The sequence below is a fragment of the Protopterus annectens genome, chromosome 4.part0 (genome assembly GCF_019279795.1).
Source record: "Protopterus annectens isolate FY-2018-M chromosome 4.part0, PAN1.0, whole genome shotgun sequence".
NCBI classification, from domain to species: Eukaryota; Metazoa; Chordata; order Ceratodontiformes; family Protopteridae; genus Protopterus; species Protopterus annectens.
In genome coordinates, this window is record NC_056733.1 from 1,574,583,267 (window position 1) to 1,574,603,954 (window position 20,688).

A 20,688-nucleotide genomic window follows, 5' to 3' on the forward strand; every position below is an offset into this window, starting at 1 on the left:
TGTATATATGGGCCTGTCTGACAGGATGTTGGCATTGTCAGTAAGGTACAGTTGGCCCTGACTCAGGACATATATGAGTGTACATTACTATTTATGACATAGCTGAAGGACATGTCATGATTCTCAGTCTGGACTCCTTTTCAGCTACTCTTTACAAAACACCAACAAACCTGAGCACTAATCCCAGTTATACTCTTTTACACACTTAACACCCTACTGATACTTTGTGATCAGGCTACAGGGTATGTCATCATAATATACTGGCATGTCCAGGGGTCAGTTTCGTGTGTACTCTCCAGTCAAGCTAGTGAATATTGTGGTTATGACACAATGTCATATCTGCCTCATGTACACAGACAACCCTCTCCTCCTCCCAACATTCTCAGATATATGTGAGAGACGCAACAATATTGACATACAGGAGGCTGAGCTCTCTCGACCCATGACTGGCATGGTCTATCAGGTGGGGAAGGTGACCACACACACCACATATCAGTCTCACATACACCGATAGTGACAGCATTCACACCACATTATCACACATACACATACTCGGAGGCTCTACATACACTCTGCCTAAGCAGCAGAGACCTCCAAAGCAGACACACAAACAACTGATACCCCACTACAATACCCACATTTCACATAGTTCACAATGTCAGTGTGCCACACAGTCACTGCCCTTTGGACTAAACAACACACCTGATACACTTGTACTAGGTGACACTTAATGTCAGACACACTGACTTCCCACTCACCAGGCCAAACAAGGGAATAGTCACTTTGAGCTGTCTCTCAGGTGCCAGGATCCGCCACATAACACATGCACTCAGGTCACTCCAAAGCAAGTCCAGGACTGGCTCCATCATTGTCCATGCTGGTATGTACAACTTCAGATGTTCCTCCCTGGACCACATGACATGATACATAGAGGAACTCTCTGATCATGTAGCCCAGGCCAGTATGACCCTGACCTTGTCTAGCATCTTACACTCACCAAGTATGATGTCTCAGTATACCAACAAACTGATCACGTTTAACAGTTGGCTAACATATTGGTGTTATTGAAAGGGGATACAGTGTCTGTCAGCCTGGGGTGACATGCTCGACATGCCACGTAGCTTCCCTATGGACAGCTTGCACCTGTCACCCTTGGAGTTTTGAATACTGGCTAAGGCACTTGCTGCCACCATACTGCCTTATTTAAGTAGGGCTCAAAAGACAGACCTACCTCCATAGACATTACAGAGTACATGACACTGAGGTTAATGCTGCACAACACCAGATGTATTACCCTCACATTGACCACACTCAGGAATCTCCTCAGTATGGAGAATAGCAATATCTGCGCATTAACAGACACATGGTTCAGGCTCCCACATGCACACCAGCACTACCAGGTTATATTTCGTACCATGCTTTCTGACCACATAACTTGGAATGGCCAACACAAATAGGGGGAGTATCCATATACATCACATATACACATACAGCCGGGTTGGTAGCACTGCACAAAGCATTACAGACCATACATATGCACCTAACATTGTGCAAATCTGCCTTTTGGTTTGTTGCCTGCTACAGGCCACACTTACAAACTCAGCAACCATACTCATCTTTCCGGGGAACACTGGACAATATGACAGTCTCCCCAAACACCATTATACTGGGTGACATCAAATACACACACATTGACTGGGGATAGTACTCAGGACCCAACACCCTCGCCCAACAGTTGCTACAATTTGTAAACTCATATGCTATGGCACAACCGGTCACCACACCCACAAGAGGGGACAATGTATTGGACATGATCATCACCAACATGGGGACTCTATGTTCCACATCTGTGATATACCCCTCATTGGTAAGGACAGAACATACTTTATCTCACTGGACATCCATATCCCATCCCCACACCCATCCTGGGTAATCTTGGTGAACTTCCCAAAAGCAAACGTCACACTTCTCCATACCACAGTGGTATCCTTCAGGGACCCTGGGTCAGTGGTAAGTATGGCTCAGACTGCTGAATCCTTTACATACACATTCTATGGACACCTAGTGGACTGCATGGATTGTGCTATCCAAAATAACACCTGGACTCACTCCTCCAATGGCAGGGGAACTGTCTAGGTGTCCATGTGGGATGTCCCCATTGGCAAATGTCTGGTACAGCTGCATCAGATGCCAGATATGGGAATCATGGCAACTTCCAGGGCAGCCAGCACACACATTCAGTATTATGCCCTGGGCATCACACATGACCTGGCAGTTGATGGAGGGGAAGCCCTTGTGGTTGAAGTAGACCCTTACCCCGCTCACCGGCTGGTGCTTTGATGTGTATGTGCATGCAGTCTATTGCACCCACTACCTCAGGGTATTCCATTATTTGCTGGAAGAGACATATATTGCTGGCCAATACCTCACGGGAATTGGGTAAGTATACATGATCACCGACATGTGCTGACATGGCATCCAGGAACTGGTGCAGTACCCTGGATGCTGATGCCTGTGATATCCCCATCATATCACCAGTTGGTCTCTGGAAGGTACCTGTTGCTAATATTCTTAGGCCAACACATACCTTAGTTTCCACTGGGATGGGTTCCCCTCTGTTGGTTCTGTGTGTGAGGCGTGGTCTGCACAGCTCAACAATTTACTGCAAGAGGTCTCTGTCCACTCTATAACGCTCCACTATCTCCAGCTCATGTAGCCCCTGGTAGGTTACCCTGGACCTGTACACTCTTCTAAGTCTTCTCACTGTGGGTTGTCCAGCAGCATTTGCATTATCACCACCTTCAGCATGTTGCATATGTCGCCTTATAACAGCAATGGCAGCCCCTAACATTTTTTGTCTCAGTACAGCTTTTTCAGTTTTCACTTCTATTAGCTTACTGCAGTGTTGCAGTGTCTCTTGAAAGAAACATAATGGACTGTTGTTTGCAGTGTTTTAAGTGGTGGGCTGGGCTGGGCTACTGTTCTGCCTGGGTAATTGCCTGATTCTGATTGTTTTCACCTGCTAGCTCGGCTAGTACTCCCTGGTAACTTCCCTACTATTTGGTGTGCTTCCTTTTTCCTTTCTGTTTCCTGAGGGGGGAGCATCGCGCACACAAGTGCAAACACATGCGCAGCAGCTCACACGCACGCACACATGCTTACACAGACTAAAACTTATTCTTGTTAAAATGCACGCACACCTGTGCAAACATGCTTACAACTGTTTACACAGCTTTACATATGCTTACTCAAGCTTACATGAGCGCACACACGCTAACACGCACGCACACTGTCTTACTCGGGTTTATTGGTGCGCACATGTGCGCATGCACACTCAGCAAGAAACTTTGATGTTATCCACGGCATGCACCTTCCATTTCTTGACTTTACCTAGCCTACCTGTTGACACACCTCTTTCAATAATATGCAATTGTCAGCTACACATGACACTTTGCTCCAATGAGCTTCACTCCTTTCATACATACCCCCCTCGTGATGTCACCTATCTTCTACTTTGTTACTCTCCTTATCCTGCTCCTACACTTCACTGACTGTGCTCATTTCCTATGTAAACTTGTGATTCACTATCCTAACTCTCATTTGCATAGGATTGCCTACTAATGCTTGGTTACATCTCTTAGACTGAGCTTCCCCCTTAGCAACCTCTATCAGTGGCCATGTTGTCTTCAGCCTGCCATTCACTTGCATTGTAAATTCATTTTAGCTATAACATCCACATTTGTGGTTCTTAATTATTAATTTTCTGGTTTTTAGGATGCAGCGCATTTGCGCGGCGCTGCGCTATGGTTAAACCCCGGAGATCGGGATGAAAAAAAAAGTTATTTTATTTCTATTTTGCATCACTTCCCATTGCCAATGGCTGTATTTTTGGCCATTGGCATGCTTCCTCCTGTAAATGCATGCTTTTTTTTGCAGCTGTCACGGCTCCGGTTTGCTATTTGCAGAACCGTACTCAGTTATCAACTGAATACATTTCTGCAAATAACACTACTCCTACTCGGACAGTTTCGGGTTTCCTGGATCGCAAATTTACCTCTTTTGCATAGCTTTCACCTGCAATTGAGGTAATTTGCATATCCAAGCCCTGTCCGTGTAGGACTAGTTTGGAGAGCTCAGTTGCACGCCCCTACCGGCTGTTCCTGGAATGCTCGGTGGACATGTTGGCTGCATGGAGTCTTACTCTACTCTTAGACTCTGTGCAAGCCTTCATAAATCTGGCCCTATGATTTGCAATCTAACATTTAAATTCATTGAATGGATTATGATAAGAATATGATTATTTCTCTCTTTATTTACGTATTTGTGGACATTTTAACTTAGACAAGCCATTGGCTGCCTGAGACACATTTGCTTATTGAAGTTTAGGTAGATAAATAGGTCCTAATTGTTTGTATTTAAAGTGAAAGAGAGTAAATCAGATTGACTGACATGTTCTAATCATTTGTAAACTTAAAATAAAAAGATAGCTTTTAGCTTATTAATCTTATCCATTTTATATATATGTTAACTTTGCAAACTAAATGCATGTTGTGTAAACTGGGCCATGAATTTATGTGGTCTGTTCATGTTCAAATTTTTTCGGGTTCATATTAGAATGACGAAAACGCATTTTGTCAAATGTGTTTTTGTCGAAACATATAGGGCGAACAGGCAAAACAGCGAAGTGGTTGTTCAGCTAAATCTTTCCCTGGGAAAGAAGTCGCTTGACCACTTCATTGCTTTGCCTGTTCTGAAGTGTAGTGTGGTCCCTTGTCTGGTATAGCTCCCGAGTGTGATTGTGCAACAGTTATTCACCTTAGGGTTAGGGTGTGGGTTAAGGTAAGTGCATATGTATGAAAGTATTTACTGTGTTTTATTTTGGGTTAGCTGTATGGTTGAGTTACGCGTGTGTGTGTTTTCAGCTGTTTACTTTTGTTTTGTAGGGGTAGGATTAGGGTTAAGGTAAGTGTGTTTGTGTTTGGAACTGTTTATGTAAATATGCGAGAGTTACTGACCATAGGGTTAGGGTGCAAGTTAAGGTAAGTGCATATGTTTTAAAATGTTTACTGTTTTTTTTTTGTTAGATGTATGGTTGGGTTACATGCATATGTGTATTTAGTTGTTTACTGTTTTTTTTGGGGGGTATAATTAAGGTTAGGGTATGTGTGTATGTGTTCGAAAGTGTGTAATGTTTTTTTTTGGGGTGGTTGGAACAGTGATTAACAGCGATTTCCTTCCCTAGGAAAGAAATCACTGTTCTGTGGTTTCAACATTTGCAGCGTTTGCTGAATATGTGTCAATGTAACACCGTTCACTGTTTTCAGCATTCGGTGTTATAATATGAACCCATTTGTCCAGCATGCCCAGGTTCAAACTTTTCTAGCACCATAACATTGCATATTATCTTTATTCTCTCTCTTATAGTGACTTTGATTCTCTACGCATTTAGCCTTTTAAGCCAAACCCAGTTTATCCTAATCCACAAAATTGCCTCTACTCTTGGCACTACAACAGACTTTGCTTACTCCAGATCTTCCATACAATGTAGATTAAAATCCAGGAGCAATTTACTTTAACTTTGCATTGTTATCTTATAAATGTGTAAAAAAAAACAGCTTGCTTATATATTTCAAAAGAAACAGTTAATCTGTGCCATTTTATAATATGTCTTTTGAAAGATTATTTACATGGAAAATTTCAAAGAAAAGAGTTTACACATTATTTGAATAGATAATTAGCATCAGAGGATTTTGTAGAATTCCCATGCTAAAATCACTGGTAGACTAAGGCCAAAGGCTATTGTGGCACAGCTAAGTAACAGAGTTCTAGACAAATAGTGGTTAGTCCCTTGTGTTTTACAAAGCTCCAAGCTTTCAAGTTGAGGATTGTTTATGAGAATTAAAAGTCATCAAGTGACGTAAGGTGTTAAACATGTCTGAGAAACATTTCAGTGTCTATCAGCTTGAGGAAGCAGATAATTTCTTGTGTGGGCAGACAATGGTGGATTTGTTATTTCAGTTCTGCAATTAAAATTTCTACAGGATTCAAAATAATTTTAGGATTGGAAAGGGCAACCCTGACTTAAGTATATGCTTCGGTTGATTTTATTTGCATGACTTTTAGCCAAGAGGAAATTATGGATGCCTTTTTTACAGTTAAATAAGGATGGAATTTAAACAATAATGTCTTAATCATTAATGCAATACACACTCAAGAAGTTGCAGAAATTCATATTAGTTAAAATAAGAAAAGAACAGGATGTGTCAACGATAGTCATGATATGCTTGCTTTCTTGATTTGAGTCCAGGCCACATGTATGATAAAGCCAGGAATGTGATATAGAAAGCAAGACCACAGAAAGGCTTTGACTGTTTATGGCAGTATTTGTTAAGCAGCTGAAGAATTTTAAGTCATTTAAGTACACAGAGGCAAAAGCATGATGGATATCATTTTCAAGAAATGTACTCCTTAGGTAATTGTTTTAGATAGGCAACAGCAGCTCAAAGAGTTGAAGTAAGAAGTAATCATAGTAAGAAGGTTATGCCAGTTTTTGAAACTTTGTTGCATTGATTGTTATTATGAGGTGAATAGGCTTTGTTCAAGACTGTCAGAGGCACAGAAATGCCTAAAGTTTGAGTAACAGGCTTTTCATCAATAGAGAAGAAAAGCTGTTATTTAAATACTGGTGAAACGTTTTTGTAATTTTCTAATTATTTCTCCATGTTGTAGCCAAAAGTTATCTGCTTACATTTTATTTTAGTTTATTTTGGGGCCTTTGTCTTTTAGCTTCATTTGTAGTTGAGGGGACATTATGTATTACTACAAGATTTTAGCATTGCTTATAAATTATATTCTACTTCTATCTCCATAAGTAAGTAAACTTTCTTGTAAAAGCTAGCTGTTTGTATTTAGAACCATGCTATGGACCTTAATCTTGTAGATTAATTCACATTTGTGGTAGAACTGTGAACTATTGCCATATCTGAATCTCATTTAGTCATTTATTCCAGCATTTTTTCCATAAATGTCATTACTGGTAAATTTCTGCATAGTTTGGTGCATTAGTCTGTGGTGGGATGATACTGTGAATTCTCCTCCAGGATTTGTGCTTCAGTATGACTATTTTATAACTGTTCATAGAGTCTTCTGCATATCATTTACATTGATAAAGCTGCATTCCAGTGCTTTTCTATACATTTTGCTACTGTTGCTTCCCCTGTTCTTTGTCTCTGCCTCAACCCTACTGAGGCATTAAGCTAAAGTTTCTGAAAATCTAACTATAGGACTAGAGCTCAAATGCTGGGTTTATTTGAATGTCCCCCTGTCTAGCAAGTCTGCTATATTTAGCACAGAGCTGCACTCACCTAGGGTCTTTTGTTCAAGACTCTGAGAGGTTTGGAACCCAAAAGTATGAGAAACAAGCTTTTCATCAAAAGGGAAGAAAAAATCTTTAATTTAAATTCTGCTTAAATATTTTAAGTTGCACTTACAAAAATGTGTGATTATACTTCTTTGTACTTTTCTCAGTGTTTTTTCAATGTTTTACCCAAAAATAGTTATCTGTTTGCATTTTCTTTCATTTTGCTCTGGAACCTTAGTCTTGTAGCTTCATTTGCAGCTATGGGAAGATTGTGCAAGATTTTAGCATCCTTTGTATACTATACTGGATTTCTATCACCATAAGTAGAATTCTGAAATTCTAACCATAGGAACAGAGCTCCATAATTGAATCCTTCTGTAGGAAGTCAACTTCATTGCAGCTTGAAGTTTTGCCAAACCTTCCCACCCTTTTGCTGTCAGGGGTTAAAAGGGCAGTGTCTCTGTCTTCCTCTGCTTATGGTAATATGATTTCCAAAGTCCCTAGCCCCTTCTTTCATTGCACTGTAAGATATAAACACCTACATAATAAATTGTATCAGTAGTAAGGGATCTGGGAACAGATTTAGACAGTAATCTGGCCTTTGACCAACATGTAGCTAAGATAATAAGAAAATCATTCTAAATCACCTAACATATTGGTAAGGATATGACATACAATTCCAAGAAAGTAATACTTCCACTCTTCCAGGTCCTTAACAGACCTACCATTGAATGCAATGACACCTTTGGCATGTATCTAACCAGACACTTACAGTAGTTGGAACACCCACAAAGGTTTCTCACTAGGAGAATTCAGTGCATGAATACCTCATCCTACACTGATCACCTAAAGGCTATGTTTCTATATTCATCTCTTACAGGCTGTTGAGAGGGGATCTCTCCCTGGTTTACAGGTCTTCCATAGACTCAGCATTGATGGATCTGTTGTACTTGGAACATTAGATCCAAGAATCTGAACTTTGCTTGTGACATAAACAGAATGTGCTAGAGAGGCAGCTATGAGTCCCCGAGAATTCTTACACTATGGAACAGGTGTCCATCCATGTAGAACAGAGTTTATCTCTGACCATATTCAAACAAAAACTTGAAAATTGGATGGGAAATCATACATTTGCTCTCTGTTGTCCCCCATGTCTCTTATGGAAATAAGCTGTCAATAAGAAAAGTATTATCCTAACTAAGACCTACCTACAAATCCTTTGTTACCTCTCTACTAACATTCCCCCATACAGATGCCCATGGTACTCAGGACCCAAATGTTTTGGGATGAGTGACTAAGATTGTAAGGGCCCCAGTGATTGTTAGCCTACTAACAACCTATGAACCTAAAACTACCCTTAGAACTGAAACCTATAATTTGCTGTCGCTGAAACAAAGCCATTACATGGAGACAAGCTTAGAACAGCTAGTTTGCATGTTTACAGCACTGCTATTAAACCTTAGTATAATCTAACCTAGTCTAGTGCCAAATCCTAGAGACCACCCAAGGAGACATTTGTATAACCCAGTCTGCAACCTAAAGTAACCTACCCAAATACAAGTCTGGACAACATGAGTATGTAATTTTCAAATGACTCCATAGCCAGCTTGCAAGATATGGACATCCTGAGACAATGTCTCATGTTCACAGACAACCATTTAATCCTTAAAAAAACAAACACAGTGTGCAAGAGATGCATGCACACAATTTCACTGGAGCCAAAAGTCTTGCATATAGAGATGTCAAGAACACACACACTAAATCCATACATAGTGTCCACCAAACACATAGGCCAACTTGTTAAAGCACTAAAAATCAGTCTCCCTAAACATCAAAGACCTCCTAAGCCCATAAACCATAATGTCTGTCCTCAGCAATCTCTAAAGCACTCTCTAAAGACAGCATCAAACACCAAACATATGCCTAGTCCCACTGGAGCCCCAAGAGTAAAGCCCATAAGGCAAGCCCACATATTAGCCAGGACTCTTCTCAAAGGGAACTCTATTGTATGACACATAGATGCCCTACTCACCAGATTGAACAAGGGGACGATAACAGTTAGTTACTCATCTGAAGCCTGGATCCACCAAGTTATGCATACACTCAATTTACTACCCCACATGTACATGTGTAATTCTGTCATAGTCTGTGTGGGAATTAATGACCTGAGACATACCACCTTGGACTATATGAAGAAATAAATTATTGATCTCTCTGAATATGTGTCTCAGGCAGGTATGTGGCTTGCATTGAACAACAGTCTACATTCACTATGGATGATGCCGTAGAACAAACAAAAGATGATTGACTTCAATAAATGGCTTAGTTTCTAGTGTCTTTACAGGGGAATTCAGTATTTGTAAGCATTGGAGGACATGGTTAATAAACCATGTTGCTTTGTAAGGGACGGTCTGCACCTTTGTCCCCTAGGCATCCAAATATTGGCTATAACATTATTTACTCCCTTTGAGCCTTTTTTAGGCAATGACAAATTGACAAACCTGCTGACATAGCAAATAAAATCCAAAGCAACCTAAAGATTTTATTGCTTAATGCTAGGAGCCTAAAAATGAAACTTCACACCCTACAAGCTCTCACCACTCTGGAGAACATAGACATATTTGCCATTACCAAGACATGGTTTAAATACACAAAGAGTACTCCAACACTGCAAAGCTTCAGTGCCTTCCACACATTTAGACCATCATCCACACAGACAGGGACTAAAGGTGGATAAGTCTTTTTTTTTTGCTTATTTTTATTGAATTATTTAAAGTGAATATATTTTCAATAACTTTGTAATATGATACATAGTTAAAACAGGTTATCAACAGTATACAATTAAAAACCATAAAAACATCATATCAAACTATATACAAAAGTGTCTAGGTTTATACAGATGATTTACATTTTAGCATTCAGACTTGATTGCATGTAGTGTTTAAGTCATCTCTCTCCAGTATTTCAACTATCTTTAGCCATGAATTATAGTAAGTTGTTCTTTTCATTCTTTTCCTGATGGTTCTCATTTCCATTCTCAATACAGTCAATACAATGGTTCTGTATTCCTTGATTGAGGGTGAAGTCTTGATTTTCCAATTTGTAGTTATGGTTTTGTGTACAGTTGCTTATAATGTCCATAACAGTGGAAATTGTATTCTAGGAACACACTTGGATATGTTTGCATTAAATAAAATGAAAGATTTAGACAAGTGAAAATTATAATTAAAAACAATTCATAAAAAAAATATTTTGTCCCAAAATTGCTTAAGTAAATGGCAATCATTGAATATATGCTAACAGTCTGCTCTTAAATTTTCTTTACATCTTCAGCAGCCTATATTTTATTTAAACATAATTTCCATCTTATGTGGTATTATATGAGACCTATGAATAAACGTCTATGTGAAAAGCTTCCATTGCAATGATAGAGATGTTTGCTTTGTAGAGAGAAGTATTATTTTTTATCATTATCAGTTGGAAATTGATTGTTGATTGTTGTATACTAGTCCCAAAAGTTTTTGTTGTGATATAATTTTGTTTTCTTAATTATTTTCTAAATGTTTGATAGGTAAACTTTTCCATGTACAACTTATGTTGTTAAGAACATATGCTCTATGAATTTTGGTACATTTTGTCTAATTGTCAGCTGCATTGTCTTCAGTCTATTTAAAATACATTGCCTTATGTCTTGTATACTTAACCATAAGTAATTGTCTAAATCAAATTTACTTCTTATATGTTCCATTGTCAGAACTTCCCCAGACTCTAACAACTGATGCCAATAAATCAATTCACCTTTCCTAAGTGCCTTTATTATGTGCAAAGCAAATGTTTTAATGTTGTTTTCAGTACATGCAATGGGATATAGTGTGAATGACCAAGCGTTTATGTTGGGTTTTCTATTTATGAAGGTTTTATAACCATTTAATATATTTTTTATGAATTTGGAATTTATATGTTTATGTTTGCTTTCTACAAAATGTGCTCTCATCAACCAGAGGAAGTTGCTTGATACCATTCCTATAAGTTGTTGTGGTAACGTAAAACTCAATTGTAGCCATACCTTTTCTTGTAGTTATTTCCATCTGGCAGAGTAAGCAGTTATTTATCCATAATGAGATTGTTTTTATGATAGATGATAATACGTATATTTCTATATCTGGAAGGTTGATTCTTCCCTCCGCCCAATCATTTAAATGGTGATTTGTAGCTATTCCGGATTTATTAGGATACCGTAAGAAGTTTAACATCAATTTATTGAATTTTTTTGTATAATGTTTGGAGGGAGGAAGAGAAAGGGCTTGTATGAGATGCAATATTTTTGTAAAAATAATCATTTTGATTATATATGACCTGTCTTCCATTGTAAAAAAAAACTTATTCAATTTCTGTTTGAAAGATTTAATATTATTTAGAATGTTAGTGTAGTTTATTGCAATTAATTTATCTAAATCATCAGTTAAAATGACTCATAAGTTTAATTTTATTGTCAGCAGCTATGTGTTAAAAAAAAATCCTTATTTAAGTCTTTCTTCCTGGAAATTATAAGAAATATCTTTGTCTTATTTTCATTAAATTTCATGTTCAAGAGCCTCTAAAATGTTCAATTCTGTTTAATTAAGCTTTTATTGAGATGTTATTATCTTTTAAAGAAAGTAGAATATCATTTGGAAACAATTGAACCTTCATTTCCAGACTACTACCAAGTTGAATGTCTTTGATATTTTTGTTTTCCTGAATACAGTTTGCAAATGGTTCAATAACTATGGCAAACAATAATGGAGACAAATGGCATCCCTGTTTTGTGCCTTTGATAGTTTCTATGGATTTGGAAAAGCATGATCCAATTTTAATATAAGCTAATGAGTTTCATAAAGCGATTTCATTATAAAGTTAATTTTTTGAAAAGCCATATTCTTCTAGAACTAACCAAAGATAATCCCAGTGGAGAGAATCAAAGGCACTATATATGTCTTGACTAACTATAGTCATATTATGTTTTATAAAATTAGTATAATCAATTAAAGAAATTATTATTTTAATACTGCCATATTTTTTTCTATCTTTTATAAAGCCAGATTGGTCTTTGTCTATTAATAAAGGGAGTATCTGTTTAATTCTAGCTGCATGTATTGCCATGAACATCTTATAATCAATACTTAATAAAGATATAAGTCTGTAAGATGAACATTCATCTGCATTTTTGTCTGGCTTCAAAATAAATGATATTATGGTGTATTTCCAAGAAGGAGGAATATTTTTGCCTTCTCTTACTAATATAAACACTTTCAATAACTGTGCCAAAGCTTCTTTAGTTAGACGTTTAAACATTTCTGGTATCATATTATCTATGTCAGGTGCTTTGTTTAGTTTTAGTTTATTAATTTGGAATTTAAGTTGTCATAGTTATTTGTTCATCTATTAATTTTATGTGATCATCTATTAGTTTGCTTTTGATATGTTTTCTAAAGAAAGACTTTAACATGTTTTGAGCTTCTGTTATTTCCTTTTGGGTGTTAACTTCATGAAAGTATAATTTACTAGTATCCCTTCTAAGTCTGATACATTTTTTCTGCTATTTGGAACATATATTTCCTTTGTTCAATTAACTTTTACAATCTGTTTAATTCCATTTGCTATTCTTTCCTGATTTTTGAGGTTCATTAAATAAAAACATAGTTTGAGCTTCTCTAAATTTATCATTGTCTTATTATGCGGTGTCTCTAAATATTTTTTTGTTCATGTCGTCTAATTCACTTATTAAATTTGTTTTTCCTTTGTGAATATCTAGCTTTTGTGTATCAGTTCTTGCTTGGAATTCCAGTAAGTCTTTGCCCCATTGCCTTTTCTTGTTTTTAAACTAAGTTAATGCTTTACCATATAAATATGAATTCAAAGAGTACCAAATATATATCTCTGATGGGTCTACTATGTTTTGTTGAATCTCATTTCACTGAATTTCATTTCACTCCAATCACTTTGCTGAAAACTGAAATTACTGAAAACGCATTTCACTGAATCTCATTTGACTGAACTGCAGTTAGTATATATGGCACTGTGTAGAGTACTGTAAGGCAAGTAAAAAGGTATATGCCCTTTTCCCCACTGTGATGTGATCCTGGAGTTAGTATATATAGTTAGAGGTATGTGGGGTGCACAGCCCCACACATTGGGGGGCATAGTCCCCCATTTAGTTTGAGTAAATATTGTCTTCTGGAGAATGTTATTCATTGGTGTTGCAACTATCCATGTCTATTGTTTAAAATGTATTATTTTAAAGTTTGTGGTAAAATACAATATAAAACAAACAAGGTGGGGAGCCTGTGCCCCCACAGCACCCTAACTATATATACTAACTCCAGGATTGCACTACAATGGGGAAAAGGGCATATACCTTTTACTTGCCTTACAATACTCTACACAGTGCCATATATACTAAGTTCAGTTCAGTGAAATGAGATTCAGTGAAATGAGTTTTCAGTAATTTGTGTTTTCAGCGAAGTGGTCCGGGTGAAATGAAATTCAGTGAAATGAGATTCACTGAAACAAAGTAGACCCATCTCTGACATGTCTTCAGTAAGATTTTTGTCTAAAAATGTTTGTATCTCTTTAACCTAATATTCCTTAAAATTCTTTAAACTTGTTATGTATAAAGGAATTCTAGTTACAATTATTCTTTGTTTTGTATTTAAATCAAAATCAAAAGTAATTGCATTATGGTCTGACAATGGGCACATGACTACTTTGACTTTATCCAACTTTGTAGTTAGATATCTTGATATGTAAACTCTATCTATTCTTGAATGTGTGCCATGTCTATGAAAGTAATTTGTAAAGAATCATGTATTAGGATCAGAACATTCATTAATGTCTACAATATTAAAAGTTTCAGTAAAATCAAATAGCACCTTATCAAATAGCTGTTTTCTTTCACATGTTTCTAGTATCAGTGTCCTCATCATTCATGATACAATTAAAGTCTCCTGATATGATTATTTTCCCTTTAACATTGTGTACAAAGTCTTCTAAATGCTGTTTGGCTACTTTGGCACCTAATCCAGGTATCCAATAAATGTTTGAGAGAGTATATATCTTCCCATTTATTGATATCATTATGAAACAGAATATCCCCGTTTTGTTATAATATGTATTTAAAATTTCTGATATTAAAATTGAGTTTTTCAATGGAACTGCTGCTCCTATAGTCTTTTGTTTATAGTGCAAACTTACTAAAACTATATAGTTATTTGTGTTAATTTTATTTATGTCTTCTTGTATAAGTTGTGTTTCTCACAAAAAATAATCTGTGCATTAAACATCTATTTATTTATTTATTTGCAGTTGGTTTATCAGGATAGTCCATTGGGCCATTTGAACCCATTTTCAATGGAGTCCTGGGGAGAAAAGCTCCAATAGCACTCTAGGTTACAATAGTTTAAAGATTATATTTATACAAAGGTTACAGTTTTGAACAAGACCTTTACAATTAATACAGCAAACATTGCAAGTAATACACACTAGTGATGAGGTTGGAGTTAAAACTGACTGGCAATGGAACATTGCATTGTACAGCTAAAAGGCATTTCTTTTTAGGAAAATACAGTTCATAGTTACAGTCTGATTCATTGTTTACAAATCGTATATAAGTAGCAGCAGTCTGATGCATTATTTACAACTAACATATAAGTACTGGAATAAAAGTATATGGAGAGATGACTAGAAGGAGAAAGTTTTAGATGAGAATAAGATCGAGAGAGAAGAGAGAAAGAGAGAAAGAAGGAATCTAAAGCATTGAATGAAGTGAAAAAGGAGTTTGTTTTCCATAGAATGAATGGAACAGGAGTTTGATATCATTTGTCATGTGGGGAGAGAGCAGGAGCATTCCCATTGGGATATTAGGTGTGAATGAAGAGATTTTTTAAAAGAGTAATGGTTAGAAGTGGTACGAATGGAAGGTGGTAGGGAGTTCCAGAGATGTGCTAAACCATAAGATAGAAGATTTTTGCCTGGTGGACGGGATGGTTTGTACACTTCTATTAGATTTTGATTATTGGACCTTAGTACTCGATCAGGAAGGTACATCTTAAAGGTAGAAGAGAGTGAAGGACAGAGGGTGGGGTTAAAAATGAGCTTATGTGCAAGAGTTAGTTGTGTATAGATGAGTTGATTTGGTAGTTCTAGCCATTTTAGTTTTTGGAGAGAAGGGCAGTGATGGGATGACGACTTTTGGCTGGTAGCAAATTTGGCAATTTTGTTGTAGCAGGAGGAAAGTTGAGATTTAAGAGAGGATTGTAGGTTAGTGAGAACAGGAGTTCCATAGAGAAGGGAGGGGATAAGAAAGGAAGTAGAGAGAGTTACTTTAGTGGCAGGGGTAAGGTAGTGATTTTGTCGGTAGAGCATGCAAAGTTTTTGATGGGTCTTTTTGATGTTTAGTTGTAAGTGGGAATGGAATTTAAGCTGGTTGTCAATTTGGACCCCAAGTAATTTGGTCTCTGATACCAGTTCCAGAGGTATATTGTTTTGGCTAGTGATAGTGAAGGAGTTAAAGTTGAATGAGGTAGTTTTAGAGGGAGTAAATACCATTAGTTTGGTTTTAGAGGCATTTAATACAAGGTGGTTTCTTTTCATCCATTGCTCAGTGGTTGAAAAAGCTTCTTGAGTAAGTTTTAGGAGTACAGGGGTAGATGTGGCAGAGCAGATGATAGTTGAATCATCTGCATATTGGATGATATTTGAGAAAGGAATAGAGTTCTGGAAATCATTTATAAATATATTAAAAAGAAGAGGACCTAATATGGATCCTTGGGGGACTCCGGTTGGGGTATTAAGAAATGAGGAGGTGGCCTTTTTCCATTTTACTGCTTGATATCAGTTAGATAAGTAGCTAGAGAACCAATTCAAGGAAGAAGGGGATATGTTAAGTTTAGAGAGTTTAGTTAAAAGTAGGCTATGAGAGATAGTATCGAAGGCTTTAGAAAGGTCAAGTAGTAGGGTGGAAACAATAAGGCCAGAATCCCGGGCTTTATTAATAGTTTCAAGGAAGGAGAGAAGGGCAGTCATAGTACTGTGATTTGGCCTGAATCCATGTTGTGTGGGTGTTAGAAGCTGATTATCTAAGAGGTGTGGAAGAAGTTGTTGTTGTATGCATTTTTCTAAGAGTTTAGAGATAGGAGACAGGATAGCAATGGGACGGAAGTTGGTAACATTATTATTGTTGCCTCCTTTATGTAATGATATAATGAAGGCCTTTTTCCAAATTTTGGGTTCTATGCATTCCTGGATTGAATGGTTAATTAGAATGCTAATGGGGTAGGTGACTGCTTCAGCGGCTAGACTGAGAAAATAAGCAGGGATATTATCTGGAGCACTGGAGCATGGCTTCAATTTCTGGAGGAGTTTTTTTATAGTAAAAGTGGGAATTGGTTTTAATGAGAAGGGAGGACACTGGGAAATGTGGGAAGTAGGGGAAGGAGATGGAGAGGGGTGAGTGATAGTAGAAGAAGGGGTGAAGGATTGTGAGTTAGTGGGGGAGAGTGAAGGAGTGGTGGAAGAACAGGGAAGAGTAATGGTAGAGGAGGGAGGAGGTGATGTGGAGATTGTGGTGGTATTAGAGAAAGAAGAAGTAAGTTTAGAGATAGAGTCAATGAAAAAAGTGTTAAATTGGGTTGCTAAGTCAGTGTCAGTAGCATTTGGGTCAGGGGAGGGGGTGTCGAGTTTGCCGGGTTAAGGAGAGTGGAGATACCTTTCCAGAATTTCTGAGGGTTAATTTTGTTGTTGTTTTGTAGTGTGGAAAAAAAGTTTTGTCGGTCGGAAATGAGTTTTTTTACTTTATTTCAAAGTGTTTTGTATTCAAGAAGGGTGAGGGGGGACCTATTTTTTAGGTAAAGAACACAGGCTTTATCTCTTTGCCTCATAATAGTTAGTGTGTTTTTAGTAAGCCAAGTGGCTGTTTTAGTTTTTATTCTCTTTGTCCTTATGGGAGCATGGTGGTCTAGAATTTTTAGGAATAAGGTGTTAAAGTGAGCAACTGCGTTGTCGAGCGGTAATGTTTTTAGACAGTTCCAGTTTATAGCTTTTAGGGAGTTAATGAAGGATGTTGTGTTAAAGCTTTTTTGGTTATGTATGGTAATATAGTTGTGGGAACGATGTAAGGATAAATGGAGTCGGTATGTAAAGATGGGAAGATGGTCACTAAGAGGATCTGGAAGAGTACCCCTGTCAGAGAAGTACTGAGGATGTGAGACTAGAATCCAGTCCAAAATACTGCCACTGGAGAGGTTTTTTGAGGGATGTGTTATAGAGTTAATTAGTTGTGAAAAGTTGTAGAGGTTGATGTTAAGTGGGTTTGTAGGAGATTGAATGGAAGCCCAGTTAATATTCACATCTCCTAGGATTATTGTTTCATTACTGATGTTGGTGGAGAGCCAGGAGAGAATGTGTTCAAGAGTAGAAATATTATCCCCTGGGGGGATGTAGAGGGAAGCTATACATATGTGCTTATGTTTGTTAATTTGAAGTATTGCAAGGAGTAGTTTGGTGTTCTTAAAGGGTGGGGTAGGCTTATTATAGGGAGTGACTGATAAGGAGGATGAGTATATGAGTGCTACTCCTCCTCCTTTTTTGTGGAATCTATCTTTTCTAATGATAGAGTAATTTGGTGGTATAATTTCAGAGCACATCTTCAAATATTTTAAGAGACTTTCCCATTTACAAGTATTATTCAGACATTTACATTAATGGAAATACATTTTATAAATTATTACCACTCAAACTGCTAGTCATGGGCATGTATTTTAACTAATAAGCACACAGATTTAACTAAAGAGAATGATTTATTTACATTTGATGTAGAAAAATAGTTGCAACTCATAGACACCCGATAAAAAAGAATTAAACAATAAAATCTTAAAGACTGAGACAAATAACAAACTAACCCAACAATGGGGAAATGCACCTCAGCTTTGAATACTCTACCCATTCATGTGTACCCTCTAACACCTTCTCGAAGAATCATTTCTCAGCGAAATTATCTAAACATTTTGTCTAACAGAAAGAAACTTGCTGTGTCATATATTCTATTCATATAAGACACGTTTCATAAAATTTCATTTTAAATCCAAGAAAAAACATTTAACATAATCATATCACCATATTACTATATTAGACATATTAATTTGATAGTAAAATAATGCAAGTTACAATTACTTTTTGTTTGCTTATAATATACAACCATTGTCTATTAGTCAAACTCCTTTTGGGGAGAATGGATTAATATTTGTCATTCAGATTAATCTAATTAATTAGCAAATCAGTTCAGATTTATAAAACTGCATAACAAGGTTCCATCACTCTAATTAAACCCAGTGAAGCTGCTGCTATTATATTGTGTAGTAGCGCAGTCATTTCACACCAATCTCTTTATTGTATATGATCTAATTACAATTTCTTACAATTTAAGGAGAGGATTAGGGAACACACGTACCACCTTAGAGTAGGTACAGAAACCAATGCATTGGCTAGACATAAAAGTTCAACTGGTACCAGTCATTCCTTTAAGTTCTGTGCCATTCAATGTGTGTATGAAGGATTCAGAGGTGGTGATCTAATTAACAGAACTTTAGAACAAGAAACAAGATGGATCATAAGATTAAGGTCCGATAAACCACCAGGCCTTAACGATAAAATCCAAATAAAGCCGTTTTTGAAAAGTAGAAGATTACGCAGGTAAAGAGATCTCCCACTAACTGTTCTAAATTCCACATTAGTTAGGTACATTTTCCTCACAACATTATGACCATGGTGTAGATGACCTATCTATATACTCAGACATATTGTAGGCATTTCATATACTTTCAACATTTGTCATAAGAAATGAATCTTTGCACACATATATTTAGTATTGAAAAGTACTGTTTATAAAACGAATGTAAGACACCTCAGGATGCCATTCGGGATTAACAGAATATATGTGCCAAAATACTTCCCATTTTCCCCTTTCCCCCTCATGTATTCCTTCCCTATTTTTCCGCTTCACCACATAAGAGTTTTAACATTTCACAATGTCTATATTTTAAATTTGGGTATCAAGGATGTAACAATTATAAAGTGCAATTAATGGTTGCTTAAGTCAGTGTGCTTATTTCCACCATTGTGGATCTGTCTGAGAGTCAAGTTAATTATTAAGATATTGCTCTGTTTTCATATAGACGCGTTTTGTTGCTTCGTTTATTGTTGAAGCATTCTTCCACCCACATTTTGTAAGTTACGTTCACATCCTGAAATGTCAAATGTCCCTGTTTATTAACGGAGATTGAAGAGACTAAGGCATGAACTAATGGACAGCTATTGAAAAGCTCGTCATGTACTTATGCCTGTTGTAAGCCTAATCGGCTTTTTAAATAGACACAATGTTTATTTTATGAACGCTATGTGCGTAAATGCACAGTAGCGTTCTTTGTTTTGCATTCAAGAATTAACCAGGCACATACGCAAGGAATACTTTGTTGTGCTGTGATTTTTAAAAGCGTTTCAGAGTCTGCAGAAAATAAGTAATTTTGAAAAACTGTTTTAACTTTTGATTTATCTGAGAATAGCCTAACTAATGTGATACAAGTTTTAACCACCTGTAATTGTTGACTGTTTTACGAGTCTACTCTGGATAGTATGAACTTCCAGTAAAACACGGAAATGTCTAAAGTCACACTTTGTAAATATGTGCATTACAAGCAGTTTGGGTTATACTAACCAAGTCTGAAATGGCTTTTTTGATATATACTGCCTGAAAGTTCAGTACGAGATTTTCCTAAAGCACCATGAGATGATAAGTAAATATGACAAGGCTCTGAGATATACTCAATTGTTTAAAATAATATAATGTATGTTTGGGCACCGATGCATTTTTTATGTATGTTTTTTATGTATGTTTATTTTGAACTATTCAGTTCTTACTTTTAATATACCAGTATTTTTCTTAGCTGAACAAGGTAACATTCATGGAACTGAGTTTAATGGGTTACTGTATTTTTAAATGAAGGAAACATGTGATTATAGAGATCCTATCACAAGCTTTTGTTGGTTTTAAAAGTGATGTTCAAAGTTTTAGTTTGTGTAAAGAGTCTGAAGAAGCCTTTGGCAAAGCTTACTAGTTTGGAATAAACAATTTGCTAACTTACATGGATTTATTTGTTTGAATTTCTACTTTCATTTTATTGCTCATTGGAAAGTCACGCATCTTTTTGGACTGAATATTACTATATTAGACATATTAATTTGATAGTAAAATAATGCAAGTTACAATTACTTTTTGTTTGCTTATAATATACAAC